The sequence below is a fragment of the Plecotus auritus genome (genome assembly GCF_963455305.1).
Source record: "Plecotus auritus genome assembly, chromosome: 6".
Classification (NCBI taxonomy): Eukaryota; Metazoa; Chordata; class Mammalia; order Chiroptera; family Vespertilionidae; genus Plecotus; species Plecotus auritus.
Genome location: NC_137773.1, coordinates 132,548,821 through 132,563,569, shown reverse-complemented (window position 1 = coordinate 132,563,569; position 14,749 = coordinate 132,548,821). Strand labels below are relative to the sequence as shown.

Sequence of the window (14,749 nt, the reverse complement as noted above, 5' to 3'; positions counted from 1 at the left end):
ATTTACAAAAGAATACCATATATTTTCTATAGATATCTGAAGGTAAGTACCATTGGAAACCATCCAGAAGGCTCTGCAGCAAACTCATATCACGAGTTCTTAGGGCTGAGGGGAGGCAATCAGTACCAGAGGGTACCTGGCATTAAGGGATTAAAGGTAACAAAGGAGACTACAAGTATAGCTAATGCTCTTAAAATTGTTTTTAACCCTCACCCAAGGATGTTTTTATTGAGTTTTAGAGGGAGAGGGGAGGGAGGAGATAAGGAGGGGGGGGAGAGGAGGGAGGGAGAAAAGGAGGGAAGGAGAGGGAGGGAGAGAGAGGGGGGGAAGGAGAGAAGGAGAGAGGGAGAGAGGGAGAGGGAGAAAGAGAGAAAGAGAGAGAAACATTGACTACTTGTCTCCCATACGCACCGCACCGGGATCTGGGATTGAACCTGAAACCTAGATATGTGCCCTGACTCGGAATCGAACCCGCAACCTTTTGGTATACAGGACAATATTCCACCTGGCTAGGGCTGTTCTTAAATTTTTTACAAGAAAAATATAGTCATATGTTTCTTGGGAAATTATAAATTAGTTTTTAAAAATTAAAATGATCATTACCTCAAGTTACTTTGTAGATTGCACTGTTGGCTTTTCTACCCCCTCCTTATCAGAGTCCTGGCCACAGTGAGTGTGGTTTGGGGAGATGTGGTTTCGACTTCTTCCGTGTGCACGGGGAGTGGGAAAGGAAGTATGTAGTCCCTGTTTCCATGTTCTCTGTTCCAGCTGATGGCAGAATCCTCAGTTCCCACTTCCCAGACAGGAAACCTCAGGATACAGGACTCTTTCATCTCAGGTACCAAGCCCACACCCTGGCATTAAATTCACCCACTTCCCTGCCCAACAAGTGAAGATAAACTGCCTCCAGAAGGAGTTCTAGGGAGAAACAGGCTCAGCTTTGCAGCCTCACTGCTGCCACAGACGTGAAGGAGGCTCCTGAAGGAGTGGGTTCCAACGGAGACAGAAGAGAGCGCCTGTTTCCTCTCAAACGTGGACCATAAAGTAGTTAGTGATAAGAAAGTGGGGTGGGACCACTGATTTTTCCTCCCTGTACTCCTGAACACAACTCTGTCCTTTTAGCCTGGGCTGTGCGGATGGGGTGCTTACAAAAGTGCTCTCCACAAGCTTGGCTAAGCTTGGTGGGCGAGTGAGAGGACCCCCATCTCCAAGGGCACCTTAACTAAAGCAGCCCCTGGTTAATTCTGCAGCCAAAGCAGGGCCAGGAGGCAGGGAGATGCCTCACTTAAGGCTGCCCTGGCTGCCAAGGACATGAGCTGAAGCACCTGTAGCTGCTCCTCATTCCCTCCCTGCTCTCTGGCTCCCACGGACCCGCCATCCCAACTAGAGCAGCGGTCGCCAACCTTTTGGACCTCACAGACCACTAGTGGTCCGCGGACCACCGGTTGGCGACTGCTGAACTAGAGGACTCTGCCAGCAACAGCCCTTTGGGGGTGGGCTTTGATCCCTGGTGGAGCTTGCTGGGCTTTGTCCTCCAGTTGGGAGGGGTACGTCCAGCATTTGGTGAAGAAAAGAGTGACCCAGCAAACTATGACAGCCCTAGGATTAGACTACTCACTGTAGGGTCTGCAGGGCCAAGCAGGAAATCTGACACACCATGAAATCCAGCGTGGTAATAAACCAAGCCTAAGGAAGGGAGGGCACTTTAACCTCAAGTTTAAGTACAACTATCACAGAGCAAAGCATAGTCATTGGTTGATGAGAACGCTTCCATATTCACTTTCTTATAACGTTTTTTATTTGCCCCTCCTTCAAAGATTTTGATCCATAAAAATCAACCAATATGCTTGGCCACACAACATATGTGCAAGGTTACATCTTTTCTACTATCCATGCTAGGGAGAACTGGAGGAAGAGGAAGAGGAGAGGGAGAGGAGAGGAGAATTGATTTATAGCTAATGGCCAATAACAATTTAAATAGTGCTGCCAACAAAACAAAACAAAACGAAAATAGGCCCCAAAAGGAATGTGAAGGGACAGATGGCAATCTGGAGTTTTCTTGGGAGGCCTGAAACAGTTAAAGGATTTTCAAGGGTATTGACCCCACGCAATTTCCATCTTGTGCTCTGACTTCAGAACCTTCTCAGTGTGTGATGTGCTGCTCCCAAATTAGCAGATTTGGGGTTTGGGAAATCTGCCTAGGATTCCAACCAGAGGTGTCTGTCACCAAAGACTTTGTCAGAAAGCAGGCTGCTCCACAGAAGGGTTCCCAAGCACACACCTGAGGCTGGTGTCACAGTTGAGTGAAGCCGCCCAACTCTGCAATGCTGCCCAGCTGAGCGGGCCCCAGGAGCCCGGCATTCCCCATCCTGCCTGTGTGTGTGTTTATGGGCTTAGGAACAACACTGCCCTAACAGTCAGCTTCACTCAAAGCAACAGCACAAAGTGCCTTTCAGAACTCGCCTTTGGCAAAACCCCTTATAATCCTATAAAACGCTTCACAGCCGGGCAGTGTTCCTCGCTAGCCAGAAGCCTGGAGACTGGAATAAAGAAGTCTGTTCTGCATTTCCAGGACTGGTGCCAAGAGCAGGGCCTGCGTGCTCGCCTGGGCTGAGCAGGGCTCATTTGTGCTGCTGGTGGAGTGGTGGGTCTCCACTCATAAGCCCACCACTGATTATGAGCTCCTTTCAGACGAACAGTCAGCCAGGCATGGCTGGAAGACCATCAATCAACTCCTCAAATCCACTGCCTTGACTGTGAGCAGAACAGGCTCAGCATGGGGCTAAAACTTAAGAAGTTAGAGTGGTTGTGACAGTCTTCTCAGCCAAGGGGACGATGCTTTGTCCTGTCAGCATTATACTTAACATCAGGGTTAGTGTGTTCTTCTTTTTCCTAAGCCTCACTTGTTCATTCATTCATTCGTTCCTTCGTTCGTTCATTCATTCATTCATTCATCAAGTAAGAATGCCTATTACAGATCAAGTGCTCAATTAGTTACATTTCTCCCCTCTTTTCCACCCATTCCTGAACCTCTAAGCCAGGAATACACACCTGCTCAAGAAACATGTTGACTGTAAAACCTGGCCGTTCGATGGTAACCTCTGCAGAGAGGTATGCACTTGCAGAAGCAGCTCAAGTAACAGTAGCCCATCCTCCAAAGCATGACCTTTAGACCCGTGCCTGCTTCCCTGGCATCTAAAGCCATCTCTTCTGTCCCTGCTAGTCTGACATGGTCATGTAGATACATGTCAGACACACATGTGTACCAATACCTCTCCCCTCCCCTTTCATTTGGGTGACATTCCCAGTTAATGACCCAGCTCCCTCTCCTCTCTGCAACTTCAGTCTTGATGGGAGAGGGGGGTTTAAAAAGTCTGCAGAAGTTCTGGCAGTGAATTCTGAGAGATCAGGACTATGGTTTACTGCCAGACAGGTAAAAATGGCACAAATGAAGCACTGACGATATCTAAGATCATACCAGTATTATTACTCTCCCTCTGCCTGGGGATATGTCTACTGGCTCCAGGCTAGATTTATGAAAATATATCCCTAGATATTTTAAAGCTGGAAGGCTTCATTCTTGCATTCTCTTAAAGATCTCATTTTCTGAAACAAGTCTGAAAAACTGGTTAAGTGACAGAATTTTTCTCTTTCTCCTAGGGTTGAGCTAATTCTGTGGATTACTAACTAATGCAAAAATAATCAAGACTCTATGTTTGGGGAAAAAAGGGGAATGAATATCTGTCTTGCCCTGATATGCACACGCAGGTGCATTCTCTAGGCTCTGGTTCATTACAGCTGTGATTCTCAACGGGGGGCGATTTTAACTCCGGAGGTGATGTTGGCAATGTCTGGATAGACTTTCCATTGTCCCTGGGGGAGAGTGCAGGTGGTATCTAATGGGTAGAGGCCTGGGATGCTAGAAAACTTCCTATAATGCACAGGACATCCCTCCACAACAAAGTTAACATGTCCAAAATGCCAACAGTGCCACTGTTGAGAAACACTGCATTAAAGATAGAGTAAAGCTGAAATATGGCATCAGAGCCAGAAGAATCTTCTAATTTGACCTCAGGGATATTTTCACTTTAGACCTTGATCACTGATTGATGTCAAATGTTAGCTTAGGCATGGCGGTGTAAAGAAAACAATGGTTGAGTGCCAGCCCTGGCCTGGTAACTCAGTTGTTTAGAGCATTGTCCTGACATACCAAGAGTGCGGGTTCAATCCCCGATCAGGGCACATACAAGAATCAACCAATGAATGCATAAATAAGTGGAACAACAAATTGATATTTCTCTCTATCGCTCTCCCTGCCCCTCTCTCTCTCTAATCAATTTTTTTAAAAGGCTGAGTGTCAAGAAGCCTCAGAATATTGACATGCCTAGAATCTTTCCCTGATGCCCAAACTTGACCCTTAACTGAATGACAGATTTCATAACATATGAAATGGACAAGAGAATAAGGAAGAATATGGGAGTAAGGAAGGCTGGGGGCGGTATAGAAAATGTCTTAAACTGCTTCAGATATGAAAATGCGCTTCAAAAGATCAGTGAAAAGGGAAGTTTCAATGAAAGACAATACTTGAAGAAGAAATTTGGGAGGGGCACGGAATGTTCCAAAGCTTGGTCTTTCCCAAAACAATCTTTACCACCACATTTAATTGTTTTGGGGGGCAGAAATGCAATCTCAGTGATGAAATAAAAACGCCAAAGAGTTCAATTCATTATTGTTTTGGCTGCACAGCATGTGTGATGGGAAACTTGTCTTCGCTCCAGATTTTGCAATAAGAATCCTGACCTTCTCCAATTTTAGCTGATTACTATCAATAGCTTGTTTTGCTTAGAGAATCCAAGCCATCTCTGAGACCACTTTCTGTATAATACTAGAGGGTCTTTGAACTTTATGGATAGTCTGCATTTGTTTGAGAGTCTTTAATATTTTTGACCAATAATTCAATAAATTTGTTTATACCCCAAAACTATTTATTCCCCGTAAACTACAGCTAATGTATGCATTGTGTACGTTTTAAAATACTAATCATTGCATGCCGAAACCGGTTTGGCTCAGTGGATAGAGCGTCGGCCTGCGGACTGAAGGGTCCCGGGTTCGATTCCGGTCAAGGGCATGTACCTTGATTGCGGGCACATCCCCAGTGGGAGGTGTGCAGGAGGCAGCTGATCGATGTTTCTCTCTCATCGATGTTTCTAACTCTCTATCCCTCTCCTTTCCTCTCTGTGAAATATCAATAAAATATATTTAAAAAACAAAACAAAACATAAAATACTAATCGTTGCATGGAGAAATTAGAATCCAAAACGTATAAAGTCTAGCTTTGGATATTGGAAGTGTTTTCTATCAACTACAAATTCAGCAAAGTACCATATTTCATCAAACCTAAGATACCACAGACTGTAATATGTGGTATTATTTTATGTATTACCAGGAAAGAAAGAAAAAAAAGCTGCCAATTAAATTATAACACGTGATCAATTCCAGAGGAGTTAAAAAGAGGAGCAAATGTGCATAAAATAAAATGTAACAGTATTCATCCATCTGGCTGGGATTTGAAACACACATTTGTAGACTTCTGGGAATTCAGGAACAATAATTCCAGAGACTACCTTCAATGAAATCAACCAAGAAACTTATCAAATCCATATCCCTGGGCCCCACTTTGGGTCCATGGAATTGGAATCTTTAGCAGTGGACTCCAGAAATTCAGATCACAATTATCAGGAAGTCCAATAATGAACCTGGGCCCCCTCCTTCAGAAACACTTTGACTGCAGATCCTCAAGCCAGAGCTGCCCAGGGGTAAAATGTGGTAGCATCAAAACCCAGAATGGGCACGGGAATGGCTTATTTGCTCATCCAACACTGAGAAACTATTATGTGCTAGACAGGCTGCTACATATGATGGATGCATTGGGGGATACAATGAAAAATATGCAAGTCCACACTTCAAGTAAACTACCAACTGAGCCACCCACCAGCAGATGTGTTCTGGCTCTTGGGACTTGATTTACAATCTAGTATCCAGCTCCAATGAAAAACATGCTTATCTTCATAGCCAGGGGGCACGACGGCATTTAAGTTTTTAAAAAATTAGCTGTAGCAGTCAGAACGGGAGGAGGGTAGTTGGCTTGAGATGTTTACTTGAACAAGACCTGGGGCTGTGGGGAGGTGGGGAGGGGGCTGGTGTGTGTAAAGGAACTTAACTACACAACAAGTTCAGCTAGCACAGTGGTCGGCAAACTCATTAGTCAACAGAGCCAAATATCAACAGCAGAACAATTGAAATTTCTTTTGAGAGCCGAAAACCGACTTCTGCACATGGGCCACGAAGTTTCAATCACACCGCTCCATACGTGCGCGCCCGCATGTGGTATTTTGTGGAAGAGCCACACTCAAGGGGCCAAAGAGCCGCATGTGGCTCGCGAGCCGCAGTTTGCCGACCACTGAGCTAGCAGAAGCAGTCTCCCAGCAAGCATATGCCTTACTCGCCTGGTGGGAGCGGAAGTCGGCTGGGGTGTGCTAGAGAGAGCAGCCCATTAGCTGAAGTGTTCCTCCAGCCCAGGGTGTCCGACAACACTACAGAGGGGTTAGGAGGTGCAGGTTCACTGAGCACTTTGGTTAAGCTGACTTACATGCGCTTCTGCTGTATTTGAATTTTTTTTCATCTCACATCCAAAACTAAGCTCAGCAAACACACGTCTCCCATGCCCACAATTCTGACTGAACCAAGAGCCTTGGCAACAGAAGGCTGAACACAAGCATCAGCCTCTGGTTCACCAACTTTGGTCATTTAGTTCTTTGGCATGAGGAGATCAACCACCAGATGGCTTTCTGGCTAATGCCTCTCAACCGAGGCTGTCCCTGAGGCCCAGGCTTGGAGAACCCTTGCTTTGTGCCCCACAGTGCTGAGTGCCTCTCTTTCCCAGTACTCATCCTGCTCACAGGGACTGACTTGATGTGTCTCCACTGCTCAACAGCAGCGAGCTGCCAGGGCACAGGGGCCGTGTCTATCTTGCTTACCACAGAGACTCCAGCTCCTTCCATCACGCTGGCACATGGTAGGAGGACCCATAATTGTTCAATAAAAATTAAATTGAAATGGAGCTAATCAAAGAACACATTGTGGAGGAGGCAAATCCAGAGAAGAATTTTTGCAGCGAGGAACAGAAGTTTCTGAGATGGGATGAGAAGTCATATGCACAATACCACAGCTAAAAGACATTTTGAAAAGCACACGTGGGTCCCTAACGCTTATCTTCTTGAAGAGTCCAAGACTCACCGAAAGCACTCTGAGAGCCAGCTCCTGGGGTGTAGGCTGTGGGCCCGCTCAGATATTACTGAGCTTCCAGTTCCCCCGGGCTTCTTATACACACCCGGCAGTTACACTAATTCCTGAACAAGGTGGGCTTTCCAGGAGACTGAAAATCTGGTGGCAAAGGTATGTCAAATAGTTTGTTTTCAGAGACACCATGTAATATGTTCATCTGAACCTTTTCCTTCCTCCAAAGGCACTTTCTTCCTTTTCCTGCTCTGCTTTTATTTCAGGGTAAACTATAATTTTTTTTTTTTTTTTTTTTTTGCTTTTCAACTTGCCATGCTCATACCTAGTGCTTTTTAAATATAGTTTTATTGATTTCAGAGAGGAAGAGAGAGAGAGAAAGAGATAGAAACATCAATGATGAGAGAGAATCATTGATTGGCTGCCTCCTGCACACCCCACACTGGGGATGGAGCCTGCAACCTAGGCATGTGCCCTGATCGGGAATCGAATCATGACCTCCTGGTTCATAGGTCAAAGCTCAACCAGAGCCACTCTGGCTGGAGCCACGCTGGCTGAGTTAAACTTTGCTCTCTTGAGTTGGGCCCAGAGGGACTGACTTTTAAAGGGGTAGGGGAGATTTTTGCCTGTTTCTGCAAGATTAAGCATGGCACTTATCTGAAGCACCCAGACTGATGGGCAATTATGGACTCAAGGACTTTTTAACCCAAGGAAACTGCCCTGCTGGCTAGTCTACTAAGGGACGACCATGGTCTCCCGTCTGGCCTTCTTGGAACATTACATGCTCCGAGAGCTCAGTTTGATTTAAACCCAGTACACGCTGCACAAAACCCATCTGTCAGTGAGTGGGAGGAAGGGAGGGTAGAGGTAAGAGAGAATTAAAATTGTAAAGCCAACATCACGTGGCTTCCTTCTTGAACTTTAATAACCCAGTGCTGCCTGCCTGCAGGCTCAGAAAAACCAAATGCAATGGGTAGGGACAAGGATTGCACTGGTGCCAGGAAAATGCAATAAGACATAAATTTTACAAGGTAAGCAATGAATAAATGCCCTCCAGAAACAAAAAGCCTTTAACATCTCCGAAGTTGGCAGCCAGATGCCTGAAACGTTGGTTCAGTGCATCCAAAACGCACAACAGGTAGGACCACCTTCTTTTAGATGAAGTCATCGTCCAGGGCAAACAATAGCTGGGGAGGCTGGATTTTATGATTCAAGGAAGGAGGGGAATTAGATCAGTATTTTCTTTGCCACAGCAAGACCCATTTGAATGCACATTAGAGGTTTTCCACATGTTGGGCACATTTTCTAGAATGTTTGTAAAGGAAACACTCTGCAGACTGCCTTGGTTTCTGAAAGAGCTGTCTTTCTCCCTGGGAGTGGGGGGGGGATATGATTTGTCCCATGATGTTCTTAAGAAGATCCGCAACTCCAGGTCTTCATTCGGGTCTCTTGTGGTTCTGAAATGCAGCTTGTTATTGCTTTACCCCCAGAAGTGTTGAAGGAAGTGCCTGTCACCATTACTCAAAAATAAAATTGAAAACGATGCTGGCAGAGCTCAAAAACCAAAGGGATCAGCATTCTGCTGCAGTTTCCTGTTCATAAAACTTTATAAAAACAACCCACCCATCAAAGAAAAAAGCCTACAACAATAGCTCATTATTCTCTTCCTAAACGCTTGCCTCCGACCACTCTGAAATTAGGTGCCATCACATTTCCTGAGTTATGGGCTCTGAACACCACATCCCTTTCCTCCCTTCCTTGCCCCTACCCAACCTGGCATCATTCCTGAATTTAGACACTTCTCTAGTGTATGGGCTCAGCAGAGAGAGGCCAGCATTCGCCTTCCTACCTGTCCAGAGACCAAGCACCTGTACCAGCTGGAAGCAGGAGTAATGGAGGCTTCCTTCCCTCAAATTCATTTTCATTTCCTAGAGAAACTTTTAATATGGAAGGTGCAAAGTTACAAAGTGAAAAAAAACAAAACCATACAGACTGCTCCAATAAACTGAAAAATAGTATAAATGCATTGCCTTGTGACATTAATTTTTGGCTGTAAAGTAAAAATGTATAGAATATTCAACACCTCATCCTTTAGTACAGTGGTTCTCAACCTTTTTAATGTCGCGACCCTTTAATACAGTTCCTCATGTTGTGGTGACCCCCAACCATAAAATTATTTTTGTTGCTACTTCATAACTGTAATTTTGCTACTGTTATGAATCGTAATGTAAATATCTAGCAGGGTTGCCTAAGACCATCGGTATTAAAGGGTCACGGCATTAAAAAGGTTGAGACCACTGCTTTAGTACCTGATAGGATACAGGACAATACAAGCTCTAGAAAAAGAAGTTTAGATGCAAATACCAAGTTTTCCACTTGCTGTCTATAGGACTTTGGACAATTTATTTAACAGGGCCAAACCTCAGTTTAATCATCTGTGAAATGGGGATATGAGAGTTTCAAGGCTTTAATAAAGTATTAATAGTTTAATGAGTTAATACATATGTCAGCATTTTAGATACAAGGTAAACAAATAATCCATATTGTTGTTACCTTTCTAGTATATAAAACATGCCACTCCCTTTTGTTTCAATGAGTTAGAGAGGAAAAGATGGGATTTGGGGATCCTTGCTTCCAAAGGGGTTAATTCTTTAATTTAAACCAATGGTTTCAAATGCTGATTTAGTTACTGAACATACATAATAAAAGCAGCACAGTGAAGAGTGGAACTGACCTAACTTTGAAGACATGGGGTCTAATCCTGGTTCTACAACTGAATTTGCTGTGTGACCTTTGGCAAGGCAATTAAACTCTTTGAGGTGCAGTTTCTTGAACTATAAAACAAGGAGATTTAAACAAAAATGCTTATCTTCCTAGCCAGCGTGGATCAGTGTTTGAATCTCGACCTATGAACCAGGAGGTCATGGTTGATTTCTGGTCAGGGCACATGATCGGGTTGCAGGCTCAATCCCTAGTGGGGGGTGTGTAGGAGGCAGCCGATCAATGATTCTCTCTCATCATTAATGTTTCTATCTCTCTCTCCCTTCCTCCCTGGAATCAATAAAAAAAAATATTTTTAAAAAATGCTTATCCTCTGTGATTCTATAAAATAGCAACAGCTGATGTATACATGAAGTATTGTTTAAATTTTATGCTGTTTTATTTCAGGAAAGAAAATAACAATGATAATGCTATTGACGAAAGCATCCTTGCTTAAAACCAGCAAGTTTGATATAGACAGCCCACAGTTTGGGTCGGTTCAGTATAATCTTATTTCATAAGGGGTCATTAGAAAATTCAGCTCGATGTCCTCATTTGTCAGGAAATGCATAAGCATATGGATTTCTTTAACATCAAATGGCCAAGAAAACAAGATTGAAGCAGGGGTAAGATCAATGATGACCAATGAAACACGGAAGAGAAAATGCAGCTAGACTAAAAATGGAAGGGAACAGGCCTAAAATACACTGTCACTTAAAAATAGGCACTTGGCCGCATGGTGCCGTGTTATCTGTACGACAACATTTGGTTCCTACTGTGTCCTCTTCCTACAGGCCTGTGATGACTGTGAGAGCTCTCTGTTCCCTCAGTGACAAAGTCTTGCTGCTGTGTGGATCCCCCTGCCCCCGGGCATGACTTCCTCTCTGCCTTTGGATAGGCTCTGCTTATGTCCAAGTAGCAGGGCTGCCGCCAGTTCTCTCCTGAGTGCAACACACAGACGGCTGCTGGCGAGAGCTGAGCACCCGGGGCTTCTCAAGGCTGAGGGCCCTGTGCACCCAGGCCAGATGCCAATGCAAAATACTAACACCGATGTCACACATTTTAAAAATCAGAACTAAAGACAAAGATGCATTGCAGCAACGTCTGAACAGTGCCTTAGAGATAACAAATGGAACCAGAATTAGCCAACAAACCATACGCTTCATTATTCTTTATTCTGTGTCTTCCACTTGACTGTCAGCTCCCTAAGGGCAAGAATCATGACTCTTGTTCACAGTTGTAACCCCAGTGCTGGCAAGTGACCAGAGCTCAATCAGTGATGGCCATAGCTAATGCTGACTGAGGGTTTGCTCTCTGCCAGGCACTGTTCTTTGACTTTACAGGATGTATCTCAGATAATCCTCACAACAATCCAATGAGGTGGGGACATCTATTAAAGGAGAAACTGAGGCACAGGGAGCTTAAGCAAACTGACCCAACTCTAGAGCTGGTAAGTGGCAGGGCTGGGGTTTAAATGCAAGTACTTTGCTTCAGAACCTGCAGTTCCAATGATGAAGTGGAACATAATTTCTGCAGTCTTGCAACTTAGCAGGTCTCCTAATGCCAGAGATCATGATGCTGAGGGTCAAAGATGGGAGCCTATTAGCTATGTTGGAAAGAACAAGCGACAGTCAGAAGACCTGGATTCAAACCTTAGCCCTGGACTCCTACACCAACTTTGGTCAAGTCCTGTGACCTATTTGCTCACCAGTTTCCCCTGCTGGTTAATACGAGGTTGGATGGTCACTCAGGTCCCTGACAGTTGTAAATCCCAAATGCTAGACTCACCCTAAACACACCCTTACATCCAGACAACTGCAGGTCACACAAGTGTGCTCCTCCATCCTCCAACAAGGGAGAACCACCAAAATATCCTCAACAATCAAGCAAGTTTCTCAATCTTCCAGGGCCTCGGTGCCCTCATCTGCAATTAGGATACAATAGCACCTACTTCAAAGGGTGGAGGTGACAATTATAGAGAAGCCAGGTAAGGGGCTGAAACATAGCAGCAATTTCATAAACAGTAACTAGGTTTATTATGGTCCCAAAGAGAGCTTCGAGGTAAGTCTGGAGGAGGGAAAAAAATCTTCTCAAAGCCCCTGAACCAACCAACCCATCAAAAAGACAGTGTGGACACAGGATTTTAAATAATTTCTACGAGTAGAATCCCCAGAGCAAAAATTCCGTATTGGACTCTCTTTCAAAAACTGGAGCAATGCAGACAGGTTTGAGTTGACTTTGGATAGAACAAAAAGGAACCACTGTGATTTGGGGAGTTCACGTGTGAGTGCTGAAATGCTAGAAAATAATGTTAGCTGCCATTTGCTCTATGCCAGGCCCTTGTGACACGTATTATCTTACCGAGTCCTCGCAACCTGCTGAAGATTGTGCTTTCCCTGTTTTATAGCTGAGGGCAAAGAGGCTCACAAAGGTGAAGTAATGTGCTCAAGGTCACACAGCTACTGATCCACACTAGAACTCAGTCTGCTAGGAACACTGATGGCCTTATCCACAGCTGCACCCCCTCCCCAAGGATAGAATGTTGTTGGCCTCAACATGGCCCAGGTCCACAGGGAAGCAATCTTTTTCCACAACATGGGCAGGTAGCTTTATATGTAGGGTGTGTGTGGCTCAAGCGGCCTTGGGTTTTAGTCTCTGTTTAGCCAGAGTCTCTGTGGACAAATCATTTGATGTTCCTGGATCCTGTTTTGATCAAACAGAATGTAATGGATTAGAGTCTTCCATTCCAAGTCTTGTGGAATATTAACCACATTCATTTTATAACCAGGAGGTCAGGGATGAAGGGGTCAAGGCTTGAGCTGACCCTGTATTGTGATATCCTGGTTGGGGGAAGTAGTGGAATGCATTTGCAAGCACAAATCCTCAATTCCCTTTCATCTTAAAAATTCTGAAATTCTACTGAATATGATGTGACAGAGGAAGAGAAAAGGGAAGAGAGGACTTCACAGGAATCATGGGGAAGGTTGCAGGGGGCTCACATTGACGCTGTGTTTACATACCAACCACACTGTCCATACTTAGCTTATTTGGGATGCTGTGGGGTAGAGAGAGCTGGTGCCGATAATGGGAAGGAAAGCTAAATCTCTCCTTTTGAAATGATCCCTACAGCACACAGCAAACACTCAATAGATGCAGATAGAATTGACTTCAAAGGAAAACAGATCTGGATCAAACTGACAGAAGCTGAGCTGCAGCAGAAGATGTATGAATATGTCAAAAATACTAACAGCAATGCCTTTCTTTTGTTCCCAGCCACCCACTCCACCATAAGCCATTTTCAAACTAAAGATCAATTCTCTTTTGTTCGAATGAGCACGCCTCTCCCAGGGGGATAACCACAGGTAAACCCTCCCTCTGCCTCTATCCCACACATTTGGAATCCGAACAAAGGTGAGCTGACTGGAGCGAAGAATTCTTCTCATTTTCAATTGTATCGTTGCCCAGGGTAGTGACAAATATTGTTTCATGCGTTTCCAGCTTAGCTTTAGAGCTCAAAGGATAAAGTGCTTCCGCAAGAAAGAAAGAGAAGGAAAGAAAATACGAGAGCGAAATAACTTAAGCCACATATATATGACGTTTTAAAAAATTAAAATAGCAGAGTCTTGTCCTCCCTGGAAAGGTGGCAATATGCCCCAGCCTCAGACCTGCTGATGTCTCCATCTTGAGATACCAGGAGTAACAACCGACAGGAGTTCTCTTTGTACTTTTATTCTAAAAATAGGATTTCAGAGTAACCTCAGTTCATCTGACTCCTGGCTGATGATTCTTCCATGAAACCAGGTAGCCTCATGAGCCATGTTCCCAGCACGCGCGTGCACACACACACACACACACACACACACACACACACACACACACAGGCTGGCACATAATAAGATCTCCATACATATTTGTTGACTAAATTAAAGAAAAAGATTCAGAAGATATGTACCGAAGGCCACCCACATGAGTGGATTGATTGACTGTTGACTGACATTTAAAAAGTTTTATGTAACTTTGAACTCATGTCCAGAACAGCCCCTCCCTCCCCTTCCCTGCCTTTTCAAATATCACCCATTATTCAAATCCTAGACCAAGTTTTTCTTCTGAGAAGCCTTCCCAAATCAACCAGCCCACAGGAGATGGTTCCTCCTTTTGAGTTTTAACAATCGTTACTACCACCACTCATTGATCGTGTTCTGCCAGGTGGCAAGTTTTGAAATTACTTAACTTTCTACAGTCACATAACTTTTTTTATTATCTCCCAACCTAGAACTCCTGAAGGCAGGGCCTTCCCACACCTACCTCTAGATCCCTTCTTAGGGCACTGGAGGAAAGAAAGAATGACTTCCAGAGCAATGGCTAATCTATTCAACTTCTTCCAACTAGTTTCATGGTCAATTGAACCTTTGTGCTGTTCTCCTGCTGCTGGGAAGGCCAGTTACAATTGGTAGCTGGTCAATTGCGTAAAACTCTACTGAGGGAAGGACTTTAAGGATGTGTTGTCCCCTTAAAAATTAAGGAAAATACTTATCAAACCTCTAGTTCTACTCACCAGTTTACAGAGAATAGGAGGATAGAGGAAAAAGTAAAGCCATATTGGGAGAAAGCAATCCCTGAATCCAGAATAGAAAACATTTCACAAGACAAATGACCGGGTTTCTACAACAGATCAATAGCATGGGGAGAAAAG

At 44.4% G+C, this 14,749-nt stretch overlaps 1 protein-coding gene across 1 annotated transcript in view; it reads right to left on the bottom strand.

Annotated features, from left to right (window-relative positions):
- Nucleotides 1–14,749, bottom strand: part of ARHGEF3 (Rho guanine nucleotide exchange factor 3) — a 158,171-nt gene that overhangs the window by 66,072 nt on the left and 77,350 nt on the right. The window lies entirely within an intron of this gene.